Raw genomic sequence first — 15,486 nt, 5'->3', positions numbered from 1 at the left:
TCAGAATCTCTCTATGAGAGATCAATTCAAGATGTTTTCTAGTACAACGTTCTTTGTAAACGAACAGGTCTTGTTGATTGTTGGAGTAATTGCTGAAAGCCTCAATGAGTCATTTCTTTTCCCAAAAGCGGAGAGGTTTACAATAGATGTTAACAAGCTCATGGCATGGCACCAGCTTACAAACATCTGACTGGAAACGGGCTGCAACATAATAACCCCTCAGGAGAGGAACATTTGTGTAGTTTACAACTGGAATGTTAAGTGTCATGACCTGGCCGTGATATTGTAATGTAACGTGAGTTAACACAGATACACCCAACTGAGTCATTCTTCAGAAAGTCTTACAAGGCAGATTCGATGGTTGCGTTTGTTTCCCACTGCAAGAAACAATGTCACGGCATGTTGAGGTTTTCCTGGAGCAAACGGACGTTCTCGAACTGCTAACTGATTGCGATGCAATGGCCGGGGATGATAGTGGCATCTGGGGGGTGCTCGGAGGGGGCGCCAGGCCACCGCAGCGTGAGTGGATCACATTTCCTGAGAGACAGATATACTGTTGCCCAGCTCATTGACAGAAATTCATTTATTCGTCCTCTCTAGGACGTATCGCCTGCGATAATTAATGCGATATGGCTCAGCTTGTCAGTTAACTACGGCACTGTGTTGTAAATGCCGCTCCATCTGAAAGCAGGTGATGGCGATTTACTACTAATCAAGGAACCGGCTTTACTGACGAGATGCGCATAACAATCTCATGCGATATATCGCCCAGCCCTACGTCTACATTAATCCAGATGCATTTGAAAACGGCGTTTTCGTTTCAAAACGGGTGTACGTTTTCAAAAAGCTCCATCTCAGTGTGGATGGAAGGCCAAAACAGAGAGAAAAAGATGCGTTTTCAAATGAAAACGTATTAATGTGGACAAGGTCTAAAAGAACAGAAAGAACAGTTTTTTTTTTTTTTTCACATTGCAGAGGTCATAATAGTGAAATCTGTTTCTGTTACTGCTGATTTACATTTAGAGAATATGAGTGGCTCATGCACTTACTCTTAGAATGTTCCAGAGTCTTTCAGGGACATCCACCGGACAGCCTAGCATATTTTGAGAGTCCAACAATATGTCCAACGTGCCCTACTGTTCATCCAGGATCAAGGGCCAAGTTTAGACCTGTCACACAGCAGGGTTGTGCACCATTCAGAATTGAGAATGCCTTTTAAATACCTTTAAATACCTTTTAAATTCCTGGATTTGAATTGATGTTGACTTACGGTAGCCAACACGATGCAAGAATTGCAATTTGAATTTGAAGGAAGTAGAATAAAATAAATGAAAATGAAAATAATGAAATTCAAAGAAATTTTGGTCCCACTTTATATTAAGTGGCGTTAAGTACTATGTACTTACATAAAAAAATAAGTACAATGTACTTATTGTGTTCATGTTGTATTGTAAAACACTTTTGCTGCTATTGAGGTGTGATACGGGTAAGGTTAGGGACAGGTGTGGTGGATTGGGTAGGTTTAAGGTGTAAGGGAAGGGTCAACTGTGTAATTACAAATGTAATTACATAAATTAATTACAGCTGTAATTACATGCAGGAATTTTTAAAATGTAAGTACAATGTAAAAACATGTAGTTACACAATAAGTACATTGTATCAAATGATTAATTTCAATGTAAGTACATGTAAGTACATAGTACTTAAAGCCACTTAATATAAAGTGGGACCGAAATTTTAAATTGAATAAGGATAAATAGATAAGACTTTTTATTGTAAAATGGATATTTGTTTAAAGATCTGACTTTTATTGATTTTTTCCCTGGATTCATGAAAACATGTAGAGCAAAACAGATTACGCTAAACTGCTATAAAATCTAGAGTTCGATGCATAAGCATCACCCAAACATGAAAATTCATGTTGTTCCAAACCAGTAAAGACTTCATCTTCGGAACACAAATGAAGATCTTTTTGATCAAATCTGAGAGCTTTCTGTCCCTCCATAGAAAGCTACACTACTACCACTGACACTTCAAAAAGTTCATAAAGAGATTGTTAAACCAATACATATGATTTGAGCGATTTAGTCTAAAATTTTCTGAAGAGACACGATCGCTTTATATGATGAACAGATTGAGTTCATCAACTCACACATCAGTTGTGGTAAACGGAAGCTCAAACATGTTGAGAGAATTGTATAATTCATTGCCTTTAGCTTTCGTGCTTGAAATTTCTTTTTAATGTTGTAGAAACGTGTTGTCTGAGCAATTGAGGTAATTTCATCTGCTAATGTTCTATTCACAGTAATTGTTCAGAGGTGGAAAAATATAATTTTTCAAATTACCCTGCCTCATCTGAGGTCCTTTTTCCATTCCCCGGTGGACTGCATCCGGTCCTGGGCGCTGAATAAGAGGTGGGTGGCATATACAAAGCCTGAATCTGTTTGCTGTGTGTGCACTTTAATAGAACTCTTGTTCTTGCATTGGGCAGGCGGCAGCGGGTGAATCACCTGCGCCACAATGTGTTTTGGTTCGGGCAAGCGGAGGGGAATTGGACGCAACAGGGGGTCTTCTGTTTGGGAAGCCCCCGGTGTTCATTCCCAACACCAGCCAGCTGATCTGACTCAGGGCCAGGGCTAAAATTGGCCGTGCTTGTCTGGGCGATTTTTGTAAACCGACACTGCGGACAAGGGGTCTCTTTTGGGGTGGCCTTGCCCCCTCCGTGCCTTGCCTCTGAACGCAACAGGTGCAGCGGGGCAACTTGAGCTTTATGGAATGACAGACTGCTGAGAGAGCAGCACTGGGGAGTATGCTCAGAGGGGTATTTGCTCTAGAAGGTTTCTTTCCCCCGTTTTTTCCTTCGGGCAAAATTGGAGACAGCTGCCGGGGAGCGGCGCAGATAGGTAAACACGCTCCTGGGTTGCATAACAGGAGAAAGCAGGTCCCCGATGGTGCACGGAGTGTGAGCCACTGCCTTGCACTCCAGTGAGCAATTGTGCAGCCCTCGCTTGAGAGCCTGTTTGTTTTGGAATGGCTGCTGAGTGACTGTTTTCATCAGACTACACACGCACCCCCCTGAACTCCCACCGGGCCTCCTAGATCGGAGAATCACTCCTGCCGCGAGTCACGGCGGGGTTGAGAGGTCAAATGGTATACTGACACGAATTTGTGCACAGTTCAACAAGGCCTGAAGTGAGATGTCAGGAATCTGTGACTGTGACCTTGCAGTGTGTTGAATGAAAAGCTAATTTAATCTTGATTTTAATGAACCCTTGAGCTTGGAATGTGGTGGTTTAAGTACGCTTAGCCTGAAAGTTGTATGATGAAAATCACAAAATGGTTTTCCTTCATGTCATAAGCTGTTTTTAGAATGCACAATTGTGATGGAGTATAAATGGTCAGGATGGTTAGATAGTTTTCTCCTCATGATCACTTTGTATTTAAAGTTGAATAATCACTTCCCTTATGAAAATGAACCATGTTTTTACTATGATTCAAAAAAAAAAAACATGGTTCTTGTAGTAATTCCATGGTAACCACAAATTAACCATGGTTTTGCTACAAAAACCATAGTTTAACTGTTTTTTTTTTTTTGTGGTTATACAAATGGTAGTCAATATGCTAAAAAACATGGTTTTACTACAATAAAACCATTCGTATTCGTAAGGGTTACTGTATGGAGGAACATTTTGTAGGCATTGATAGCTGTGATGTTTTGTGTTAATTGGATACTGCAGTGCTTTTGGTGCTCTGTGCCTCAGTTCCAGCCTATCTTCAGGTTAATCACTTACTGAATCTGCAAACCCCTCTGTACTGTTAACATGTTAACATACTCTAATTGTGTGATTCATTTATGTGTGCGTAAGCTCTTGTTTTTGAGCAGTTGGCTGTGCTCTGTTCTCATGCGCTTGAGGGATCTGATGGAAAGTACTCTGCAGCGTTACAAATGAGACCCAGCACAGGTTGCCTCCCAATTTTCTCTGCTCTAGTTATCCACTATTGCAGGATTTTCCCTCTTTTTAGCATCTTTTCACAACCCTAGTACTTCCAGAAAATATGAATGAATGACTTCTAAAGTAACGCAGGCTCAGAAGAAGTGATTTTAGAATGTACCCTGCTGATTTGGCTGCTAGTTATATACAATTGTACGCTCCCTTGACCAACGCCACTCTGGAGAATTGATGGTTCCTGAAGGCACGAACTTCTGTTGTCAGCTATGCAGTGAAACAAAACATCCCTCATTTCCTTTCTAAACAGACGCTTTTTCATTACAGCTCCACAAATAGATTTTGATGCAAACACATTGTTATAGAGAAATGTTTAATTATTCAGTATTAAATTAAACAACTTTGATACAGATATCAGAAGTTGTCTTTCTTGTACACCTACTTGGGAAAGCAATACTTTCAGCAATACGTAATATTAATAATTGATTCGAGAAAGGAGTACTGTGAGAATTAATGTTTCCAATCAACATTGGGTCTGTAAAAAAACAAAACAAATAGCAAAAACAATAACCAATATAATTTTTAAAACATTATTTTTAGATTATTATTATTTACAGTGAAATTTGATGTACAGCCAGTGTTTGCAATATGTTTTGTGTCTTGATCTGAAATGTCAAATTAAGAAATACTGCCTGAAATGCCCTGAGGGAAGATGGCGATTGATTTGCCTCATAAGTACAATCCTTGTGACATAGTTTTGAACAGATCCATCTAATCTTAGCATTAATACATGCTAAATATACAAGAAAAAGAGGTGGACATGTCTTGCATCTTGTTTCACAAGATGTCTAACTTCACTGAGTTCTCAGTGGGTGCTGATGAAGTGATAATCCTATGAATAATACCATGACTAATCAGTTGCAATATATCAATGTCAAAAAGTTCAGAGGTTTGGTACGGTAACAGTAATCTCACCACAGTGGCAGCTGGACAGTGACGTCACTTTTCAAGGAGGTAGTTTGTACAATAGATTTGTCATTAACGTCAAAGACGGAAAACTTCCATGAGAAGGGGAAAAATAAAGGCCAATCCCAGCTAGGGGTTGGTGAGGTAAGCAGAGTGTACTGTGGTGATGGGAGGATCCTTCAGTTCCCTTGAGTCCCTCCCCTCATCCAGGCTGCTGATTAGAGGAGTGCTCACAGCTTGGCAAAGGCCCAGAGCCTCACCTCAGCCATTAAACTTGTTCATTCAGCATTAATGCCAGCTGAGATCTTGTTCCTGTCCTCTTGTCCCTTAGCCACAGACCTGTCAGGCTGCTTACTTACTGAGGATGATGCAAAGAAACAGCCAGACGTCCACCCTGCCCTAGATCTTGTCCTAAACCGTTATCTCTTCTCTGACCATTACCGTGAACACGACAGGCCAGTACCTGTCTGCACGGATGGCATTGCAGCCTTTTTATTTGCTCTCACACTCAGCACATTGTCTCATCAGCAATGACTCGGGCTAAGAGGCACCTACATGTGGGCAGAATGTGGACTGACGCTGTTTTTAGATCAAGGGCAATCACATTCTGAGCAGTTAAATATTAATGAAACTTCACCTGCCTAGTTTAGCAAGAAATGCACTATTATGTGTTGCTGCATGTAGGAGTTTGTGTATATTTGTATGCATGTGGGCATAGGTGGATAAATAATTAATTTGTGCAACAAAACAGTGGAACATATGAAGCCTGCTCTGTCTTTCTCCACAGTAAGCAGATGGCATTTTTTATGATGTACGCCTGTAGTGAATACCACCTGATCGTTCAGTAAAACAGGAAAAGATTGATTTAGATTTATAGATATTGACAGCGATATCAATATCTAGAAATATTTTTCCATCTCTAGAGCATGCGTTTTCTATATGGATTATTCTTTATTTGCCGCGGCAAATAGTATCCCTCAACTTGCAGTTAAAATCAACGTTAAATGACAATGATTTGTAAATAATATTGTATGAAAGAAATTTGTGCATTGTGATTAAAAAAAAGTACACTACCGTTCAAAAGTTTGGCATCAGTAAGATTTTTTTACTTTAAAAGATAAATAAATAAATAAATAAATACTTTTATTCAGCAAAAAATACATTTCAAATAAATGCTGTTCTTTTGAACTTTTTATTTACCAAAGAATCCTGAAAAAATATATAATGGATCACAAAACTAGCTGTTTTTAACGTTTATAATTATAAGAAATGTTTCTTGAACACCAATTCAGCATATTATAATAATTTCTGAAAAAACTGCTTTGCCATCACAGGAACAAATGACATCTTAAAATAAATTGTAATATTTCACAATATTACTGTATTTTGATCAAATAAATACAACCTTGCTGAGCATAATAATCTTACCAGCTCCAGAATTTTGAATGGTAGTGTACATTTTAATAAATCATATTAATATTTCTAAAATATCCTGTGACCTTGAAACTATCACAATGGTAGATTTGTGAGAACCAGACAATGAAAGACAGTAACAACCTAGACAAAGTGTTTGTCACTAGAATTTTATTAAAATTAAAAGCTAAATGTGCAAGCTTCCATTTTACTGGATATGCCATAATAAATGCAAAGTTTTTAAATGCATAGCCATAATGTATATTATAAAAAACAAGTATTTTGACAAATTTCTGCCTCTCGTTTTGCTACTCCAATTAAAGAATGACCCATCTAAAATAGAGCAAATCCGACTCTATCAAAAACAATCCAACACATTTTAATGCGGTGCCCTATTGGATATCTATCGGTAGCTAAACCAACAGAGCGGCTTACAGAGAGACTTGTTCAGACAGTGAGTGAGAACCTCCCGGGAACAGGTTTGGGTCCTTTTAGTGTTTTTTCTTTTATTGTCTGCGTTTCTGTGTGGGCGATGTCATGGGGGATACTGACTCCCAGTTGGCCAGATTCTCAGCTAGTCACTGAGTCGCTCTCCAGAGGTCAGACCTGGTCAAATATATTTAGCGGTGTAAATTGAATTCTGTGTTAAGGGCAAAAGTCTGCTGAATAGCTGTGTAGGTTTAGCTCGCAGATGTGATTAACTGATTCATCTTTGGGATAACCAGGATGGTTGTTATCATGGTGACTCCTGACAGCTTGATGTTATCCCGTAGGTTGAGTAAATGCTCCCTGGAACAGCGCCGCAGCTGTGGGCCGATGTGGCCATAACTCTTGAGCCGACAGCTCATTCAGGTGACCCTCAGAAGGGCTGTATTGCTGTCACTCATGACACAGAGTGGTGGAGGTAAATATATTAGCATAAGTTTGAATTCATCTTCTCTGTAGTGAAGGGGGTGGCCGGAAGTCTCCGCTCAGCAGCCTGGTTCCCCCATAAAAAACCTCTCTCTTCGGGATTGTCGCAGTGCACACCTGTCCAATGTCACCGTTTGTTCTGTTACAATGAAATAACCCTTGCTAAATGCATACACGCTCGCACAGGCTCGCAATTACATGCCGTGATCTAAACGCTAATCATATCAGTGTCTAGGCCTGTCCGAGAGTGATCAGTGAAAGCACATCTATAAAGGGATTTTGTAAGAATTAGCCTGGTGAGCTATTTATAGCCCTGCGGGAGGTGGGGAGGGAGGGGTGAGCGGTGATACCGTGTTGTTATACACTGCACTCTGTGGACAATCCCAGGGTCAAAGGCACTGAGGCCAGACTGCAATTAATTCACTGTCCGATAAGACCAGAGCGCCGTTGCGCATAAATGCAAGCAAACGTTCAAAAGGTCGTCTGTGATTTTTTTGTGAAGTACTTTGCCCCATCTATTTGTGTTCATATCAAGCTTTTTTAGAGATTTAAAAGGCACCAAAACAGCCCAGAAGAGCAGGCACTGCGAAAGTACCTCTCAGCGTAGTCTGTTGTATAATCCCTCTAGGGGCCCCAATGCTATTTTTGTTCCTGGATATGCGTCACGACTGGGTATTTTCTCTGGTGACTAGCTTACATCAGTAGGTCTCCTAGTATACGCTCTATCAGCGAGAGCCTTCTGATTGATGGGAGTTTCGGCTGGGGCTGGCTGACGTTTTATTCCTGACCTCCTAGAATGGACAAGGAGAATTTGAGATCGGCGGAATGTTGTGGATAACCAAGGACCTTGAGAAGCCAGGTTGGTTCACAAATCCATTTCTTTCCCTTCTCGTGTTCTCTCTACTAATGCATCTAGCGTTGATCAGAGAGGTGATATCCCCGTCTGGGCTTGTAAACTGACGGGGCTGATGCGACCCACGATGACGGGTATGGGAGCGGAGGAGCGTGTGTTAGCTGTTTATCTGTGGGTTGCAGCAAGCTGTCAGTGACAGGGTCTCTGCTTGCTCGATTTCCCCGTACAGCTTGCATGCTGCCGTAACATTAACACAGAGAAATAACCTTGGATATTTGTTAGGAATCTTTTTCCTGTGCATGTCCCTTTCTTGTAACGTTCTCTCATGTGTTTATTCTCTCCTGGCGGTGCACTTGTTGTTATGCCATGGATTGTACGTAGCTGTTATACTTCCATTGATACTGATGCATCCTTAGCGTCTGTGTGCAGAGGAATGTCAGTTCCCTTCTCGGTCGAGGGACACCCCTCTCATTCCCCCACCGAATTCCCCCTGGGTTCACATGCCTCATGTCATCCATCAATTGCACCAGGAATTATTAAAAAAATGCTTGTTTGTGTCTCATGTGTCTCTGAATATGCAATCCCCCTCATACAGCTGTCTGCCTTATCAGCATGGCATAATTCATTATGTGAGGGAAGGCTCCGGCAATAACGCAGGGGAACACCAAGCAGACACCAGGCGAATGTCACAGCGCATCTATCCCAGTCTTAGTTAAACGTCACAAGTTTAAAGACGCAGCGATTTCTTTCGCATAGAGCCCACACTAATATGCATACACCATTCAGAAATGCTGAACGTTTTCAACAGTGACCTTGAAATGCAGGTCAGGAGAGCACATCCTCCTCGTTTTCTTCCATTCTCCTCCTCCTGTTGTATGTCTGCTTGTGTAGAGAAAGAATTGTAATAGTCTGTCTGATAGCAGTGGAATGATCCTCCCTGCCAAGTGTGCTAAAGCATTTTCCATTCAAAAAATACTCTTCGTTCTGGATTCGTCTGCTGTACTGTAGTTCGGAGAGGTGTCTCTGTGACAGGGTTCGGGAAATGCCCCGTTCAAGGAGTTCCGTCAAGGAATATCAAGCATTTTTTGTGCACAGATTGATTTTCAGATGTTTTGTTGTGTGTTTGGAGTTTCCACTTCTCCCTTGGGTTCTTAACATCTAAAGTGTGTCAGTGGAGGGAAGCCTGCCACGGCGGATCCTTTTGACCTGCCGGCATGAAAGCAATTAATGAGCGATGCGGAAGCTCTGCCCGCTCGTGAGCATGAGATTAATGCAATGTTAGCCTGCCACCGCTGCACTCACGGGATTACAGCAGACCCTTGTGCGAAACAACCCGATACAGACCCCGCTTCATCAATTGCTCTGTCTTGGCAGTGGGACAGGAAGTAATTGTGTCCAGGTTTGGGCACTGCATTCTTTACCGCTTGTTTTCTGCTTGTCATTATTTGATTAGCCGAAAGTCTTGTTTTTCTGGATTTGTGTGTGAATGTGTGTGTGTGTCACACATAACAGATCTATGATCCGAGAAGCCTTTGGAATGGGTCAACTAGTTTGTTTTCCCAATTATCAATTTTAAAGGAATTATTTAAATTAATTTAAGGAATAGTTCACCAAAAAAGACATTTACTCACCCTCATGTCATTCCAAACCTGTAGTTTTTTTCTTTCTTGTGGAACACAAAGGGAGACATTTTTTATATTGTGCTCTTTTCCATATAATTTAATTAAATTGGACTGAAGATTTCAAGCTTTACAAAGAATGCAAAAGAATCCTAAAAGTCCATATAATTAAGTGGACAAGCCCTAATTTTAGTGTTTGCACCTTGACATTTAGTTTTTTATATTTCTGTTTAGCTGTAATTAAGCAATTTTTATTTCAGTTTTACTATAGTTTTAGTAATTGCAGTACTTCAACTTACTTTATTTCAGTTAGTTGCTAAAGGCAACATTTCTCATTTTTATTTAGTTATTTGCCTAATATTTATATTTCATCCTTATTTCAATTACTGAAAACAATTTTTAATAGTTTTAGTTTTAGTCAATGATAACAACACTGATCGTTCATGAATCGTACATCAGTACATCTCCCAAGAAAAGGCAAAGGTGAGCTAGGGCAGATAATGACTTGATCTGTTCATCACATAATGCTTCAGCTTCACTATGGCTTCAGAAAGCTCGGAATATGGTGCATGAGTCATATAGACCACTCAGTTTTATCATCATGATATATGGTACTTATTGTTTTTTTTTTCTGAAGCTTGAAAGCTCTGGTCTCAGTTCATTGTAACTGCAAAGAAAAGAGCGACCAGTATATTATTCCAAAAACGTTGTATTTGTATCCTTTGCATTTCATAGAAGAAAGACATACATTTAGATTTGCAATGACAAGAGGGTCATTGCATTGTATATGATGAGTGAACGTGACCTATTTCTTTAAAACCATAAAAATGCTAGATACAGTAAATATTTGACCAACCATCAAGAATCTTTCAGCCTTTGAAGAGCACAACGATATGGCATTTCATTCAGCAGATGACCTTGTTTTCCTTTGTGTGTCCTAAACAGCGTTCCTGCATATTCTCTTTGTACACTTCCTCTTTTCACCGTTTACTTGAATGAAACTATTTCTCCGCCGAAAGGCTCGCCACAAATTTTCACACATTAGTGTGCATTTTCCTCATAATCATGACACATTTTCATTCCCTTTCCAGGCAGAAGTGGATGTTTCGCATCTTCGCATGCTGATTAAAATCAGCCGTTCACAGTTAAGGACCTGATTTCTTAGGAGAATAGAAAATAGTGTTTTGATGATGAATTCCTGCATTCAGTGGCTAAGCTGAAAGCAACTTCATTTGGAGACTAAAAGTCTGAAATGAAGAGAACCATAGAGTACAGATGGCAGGAGGAGGCCACCTGTACACCTGAGAGGAATGATTCTCTATGACCTTGCGCCATAGCGCTCCTCCCTCTGATGAAGAGGAGTGAAAGAGACAATCAGTACATCCACACTCACTCCCACATGATTTCCTTTTTCCACAAGAATCTTTGTGCTGACACAGAGGTCCCTTTTTGTCATGTGTTGACAGATACCGATGAAATAGCTTCGCATTTTGTTGTGTCTTGACAACGGATTTGGCATCTGCAGTCTTGAATGATTCTGTAGTGACCATCAGTGTGGGTTAAAAGTCAAGACTGCAACCTGAGCAGCATTAGAGAGATGCACAGTAGAGAGGCAGTGTGTCCATGGTGACACTGCTGGCATTTTGCCCATATTAACTTCTCCGACCTTTGTGTGAGTAAATGTGGCTATTCTATCAATTAATTATGCTGACGTGTAGATGGTTTGCATATTGTGTGGCTGCTTCCTGTTCACTATTCATTCATTTCTTTTTGGTTAATAATTCTTGATTATTTAAGTTTTAGTGCATTCATTTTATTTTCTATATTATATTATATTATATTATATTATATTATATTATATTATATTATATTATATTATATTATAGCTGAAATGTACTGCTGCTGTTATTTGGTTGATCATTTTCTTGATCATTTTCTTTCATTTTCATTATAGTGAGAACATACCAAATCAAATGAAATATTTTATTATATATTTATATTTTGTACAGTAGCTGTATTAATATATAATATAATCATATTTTATAATATGTACACAATTTGATTTAATTCTATTTTTATACAGTAGCAGATTAAAAGACAGATGGCCCATATAAATCATCTTTTTAGTTTGACCAAAACTGTCAGTAATCAAAGCTAGAAGAAAGAAACATTGCTGAAATGTACAGCTGCCGTCATTAGAAACCACAGATGAGCAACTAGAGGGCGAATGCAGCAGGGTCCGATCGAAACAGCATGGCCAGGTTTTCATAATGAATGCTTAGGCTTTCATTCAAACCTACTCTAGCTGTGCCTTGTGACGCAAATGTCACTGATCCGAGTGCCAGAAGAGTGTGGAGGTGTGTGTATGGAGGTTGGACAGACCCTGACTACGTCCCTTCTCTGTGTCTATGGCCTAGGCTCCGACTGGGCTAAGCTCTCCATACCTTCTGTTCAGTCCTGGCCAATGCCAGATCTGTAGCAAACAGTGAGACCTGGATACTCAATCTGAGCCAAATGGGCAAGCACACAGTGACTCACACTTCAGTGAGAGAGAGAAGGTGGAAAAGACGCGATCCAATGTTGACATTCAAAAATCAAGATTTGTTTTTAACATTATTTGTGATCTTCTGACTTGATGACCAGATGGTTGTATAGTTCTTTATGCTGTGTATGGTTTGAAATGCATAATGTGAGCACAAGTGAAACAGTTGAGAGTGGGCAGGAAGTTCAGTCATGCTGACCCCTTGGCTTATAGCATGTTAATGTAGATTTCAGTGTTTGACTGTGTGCTGTGTATTGCCGGCAGCATTTTTTTGTGTCTGTGTTTGTATGCATCATACTGTATGTGTGTGTGCAGGCATTGCAATGGCCAGGCCCAGTGTGTGGGCTGAACTCAGGAAGTGGGCAGGCAGGCATGTGGCCCTCCGCCACTTGGGCCCCAGGGCTCCTATCACAGATGGCCCCCTGACATTAGCCCAGGCCTGGGGTCAGCTAAGACATCATATGGAGAGAAAGAGAGCGCGAGACTCATGACATTCTCAGCCCGAAAGGATGAAAAGACAACAACGTGAGACTCTCGCACAAAGACACTTTACCTTTGCTTAGGTGAGGCGGCTTGCAGGGTTGATGAATTTGAGCGGAGATACAGAGTTGAGAGAGATGCTTGAGAACAGCCAGGAAAATGGTGGGTTTATTCCATGGAATCACAGGTGAGACCACCTGTCCCAACTGGCCTGAATCAACCACACATTCCTGGCAGCTTTCACGTCGGAAAATCAGTTACCTAAAATCGAGATTCACATAAAAGCAATTTACAGTTCAGATCTTTCCCAGGTACAGGTTTGATAGCATTTATTCAATGACTTTTATTGCACAGGCATAAATTTATCAGACAACCTTGCCTGAACCCACCTTTATGGCATGGTTTAACGGTAAAAGTTTGAAATTAGGGGTCTTTTTTTTATCTTTTCTTAATTCAAACAGCCTTGTCTGACAGATCATAGTTTTTATTCCCCCTTTTCTTTTTCTCACCCAGACTCCCTTTGCTCTCTGAGAGTCTGTGGCCTCCATTATTAATGTTAGAAAAAATCTGCCTTTACACACCAGGCTGGTGGACCTATAAAACATATCATCCAGCATATGAGTCACTCCAGGCTGGACGCAAGATTTTATAGGCAATCGTTTCAACAAATCCTTTTTTTGGAGGGCAAGCATATGTTGTATTTTAGTAGCTGGTATTTCAACCAGTGCTGTTTTATTATCATTACTATAATATCTTAGTATTTATTTATATTTGAAAGGTACTCTATGTCATTTTTGTTGTTGTTTAAAATGTATATTATGAATGAGTACATCATGAATCCATCTTCCAAACTGTGTTTTTGTCTTATCCTGAATCACTACGGAAACTGGGCATAGACGAAATTCGAACCATTATTTCGCACGTGAGCACCACAGCTAAATATGTGTGGAACATGTGTGTGCATGAAAACCACGTCACCAATTTTTTAATGCTGCAACACAGATTTTAAACATTAAAAATGGTAAAAGAATGATGTAAGAGGAGGATGTTGGTAATGCATCATCTGTCTTTATCTGTCAGACTAAGATATGCAAAATCCCTGTGCCCTAGGGAGACAGTGTGTGACACATCCTATGGGAATCATACAGAGTTTTCAGAACAGAGTAGAATCAGAATAATGGAGAAAGAGAGAGGTTATTCTAATGGAACCCACCAGAATTCTCAACCACTAAAGAGAAGAGAGCAGCTGACGTTTATTCAGCCTACTGACGCTCTGACGTGCTGACACCGAGGCAAGGTGAGGGCCTCACTTATATTTTTAGCCTGTGAATGGAAGGAGCCATGAATTGAGTCAGAGGGAAGAATAGACAGAAAAGAAATGGAAGGAAGCAGGAAAAAAATCTGCAGGCAGATGGAGAGGCAGCAGCCGTGGGTTGCTGTGACTGAGATTGTGCTGCTCTATTTAAAAACCACAGGAGTTTGTTAATGCTGCCGTGGGGTACATGTTATGTGTGTGGAGATGGAGAGACAGGAGTGTGTAAGTAAGTGGGAGGACACAGGGTAGGAAATAGAAAAACTGCCGCAAGCATTACAGCCCTCATTACAGTGCGACACAGATCAGGCCACATACTGCTGTGGGCATGAAACGTTATAGAATGACCGTTTACGGTTTAACATCCCTGTCTTTTGACCCCTGTTCTTGGTGAGCACTGAAGTGATTGATTGATATTTTTTTTGTATCAGTGTTCACTTCAGCATCAACTAGATTTGTTTTCATAGCAGAATTTACAGCCATTTCTCAGTGTCACATGATCATTCTAATATGCTGATTTGGTGAAACATTTTTTCTTATTATTGTAAATGTTGAAAACTGTTGTACTGCTAAATATTTTTGTGGAAATCATAATGGAGATTTCAAAAGAAAAGCATTTCATTCAAAATAGTTTTTTTGTAACTGTACGTGTCTTTACTGTCACTTTTGATAAGTGAAAAACCTTACTAACCCCAAACTTTTGAATGGTGGTTTTGTTGAAGTAAACAGTAATTAATAAAATATACAATACTCACTTCATAAAATAAAAATTTACTTAAATTGTTATTTCAGAAAAAAATTACTTTGCTGAAACATTGTAACAGAGAGAGCCGATCCCAACATGCCCACTGTGCAGAGTGTGGTTCAAGTTGTTTGTCTCTCATTGCCAGTTAAGTGAGACCGCTCTGTGATACCGAGGAGAGGAGACTTCCACTTGTCCATCTGCGTACAGTCACACCAAACAAAAGCTGAGCAGGAAGCCATTCACCAATGGAATGAATTAGATCTTTATTTGGTTTCTGTCTGCATTTGTCATGATGGCTGAAGCTGACCGGGTTGGAAGTAAAAATGTGCATCCTTGGAGAAAATGGGTGTCAGTTTTTGGCTTTACTATTGGACTGTATTAATATAGCAGTTTGGTGGAGCCAGTCATTGGTTGCATCAGTCAGGATGTGGCCTTAAAGAATGAAACCTCAGCTGCCATTTGTGCCATTGTTGGGTAAGTTTGATATACACTGCCCTTCAAAAGCTTGAGGTCAGTAAGATATACTGTATATCATTTTTTTTTTTTAAGAAATTAACACTTTCAGCAAGGATGCATTAAATAGATAGAATGTGACAATTAAGACATTTATGTTACAAAAGGTTTCCATTTCAAATAAATACTTTTTTTTTTTTAGAACTTTCTATTCGTCAAAGAATCCTGAAAAAAAAAAATGTTT

At 40.0% G+C, this 15,486-nt stretch overlaps 1 protein-coding gene and 1 long non-coding RNA gene across 4 annotated transcripts in view; one reads left to right on the top strand and one right to left on the bottom strand.

Annotated features, from left to right (window-relative positions):
* The window catches only part of hivep2a (HIVEP zinc finger 2a), a 70,428-nt gene that overhangs the window by 22,451 nt on the left and 32,491 nt on the right, over positions 1-15,486 (top strand). Inside the window, exon 1 of one of the 3 annotated variants that reach the window (XM_079888166.1) lies at positions 7,933-8,097. The exons of the other annotated variants lie outside the window; for them this stretch is intronic. The gene's annotated coding sequence lies outside the window, so the exon portion shown is untranslated. Of the gene's footprint in view, positions 1-7,932; positions 8,098-15,486 lie in introns of those variants that run through there. 3 annotated transcript variants of the gene reach the window in all.
* LOC307168353 overlaps positions 11,826-15,486 on the bottom strand; it is a 46,498-nt gene continuing 42,837 nt past the window's right edge. Inside the window, exons 3-4 of the long non-coding RNA XR_013822926.1 lie at positions 12,806-12,993; positions 11,826-12,701 (exon numbers count right to left, since the gene is read on the bottom strand). This is a non-coding gene — a long non-coding RNA (uncharacterized lncRNA). The remainder of the gene's footprint in view (positions 12,702-12,805; positions 12,994-15,486) is intronic.

This window comes from Squalius cephalus, assembly GCF_949319135.1.
Source record: "Squalius cephalus genome assembly, chromosome: 12".
Classification (NCBI taxonomy): Eukaryota; Metazoa; Chordata; class Actinopteri; order Cypriniformes; family Leuciscidae; genus Squalius; species Squalius cephalus.
The sequence above is the reverse complement of the archived record's forward strand: the minus strand, read 5'-3'. Positions and strand labels throughout refer to the sequence as shown.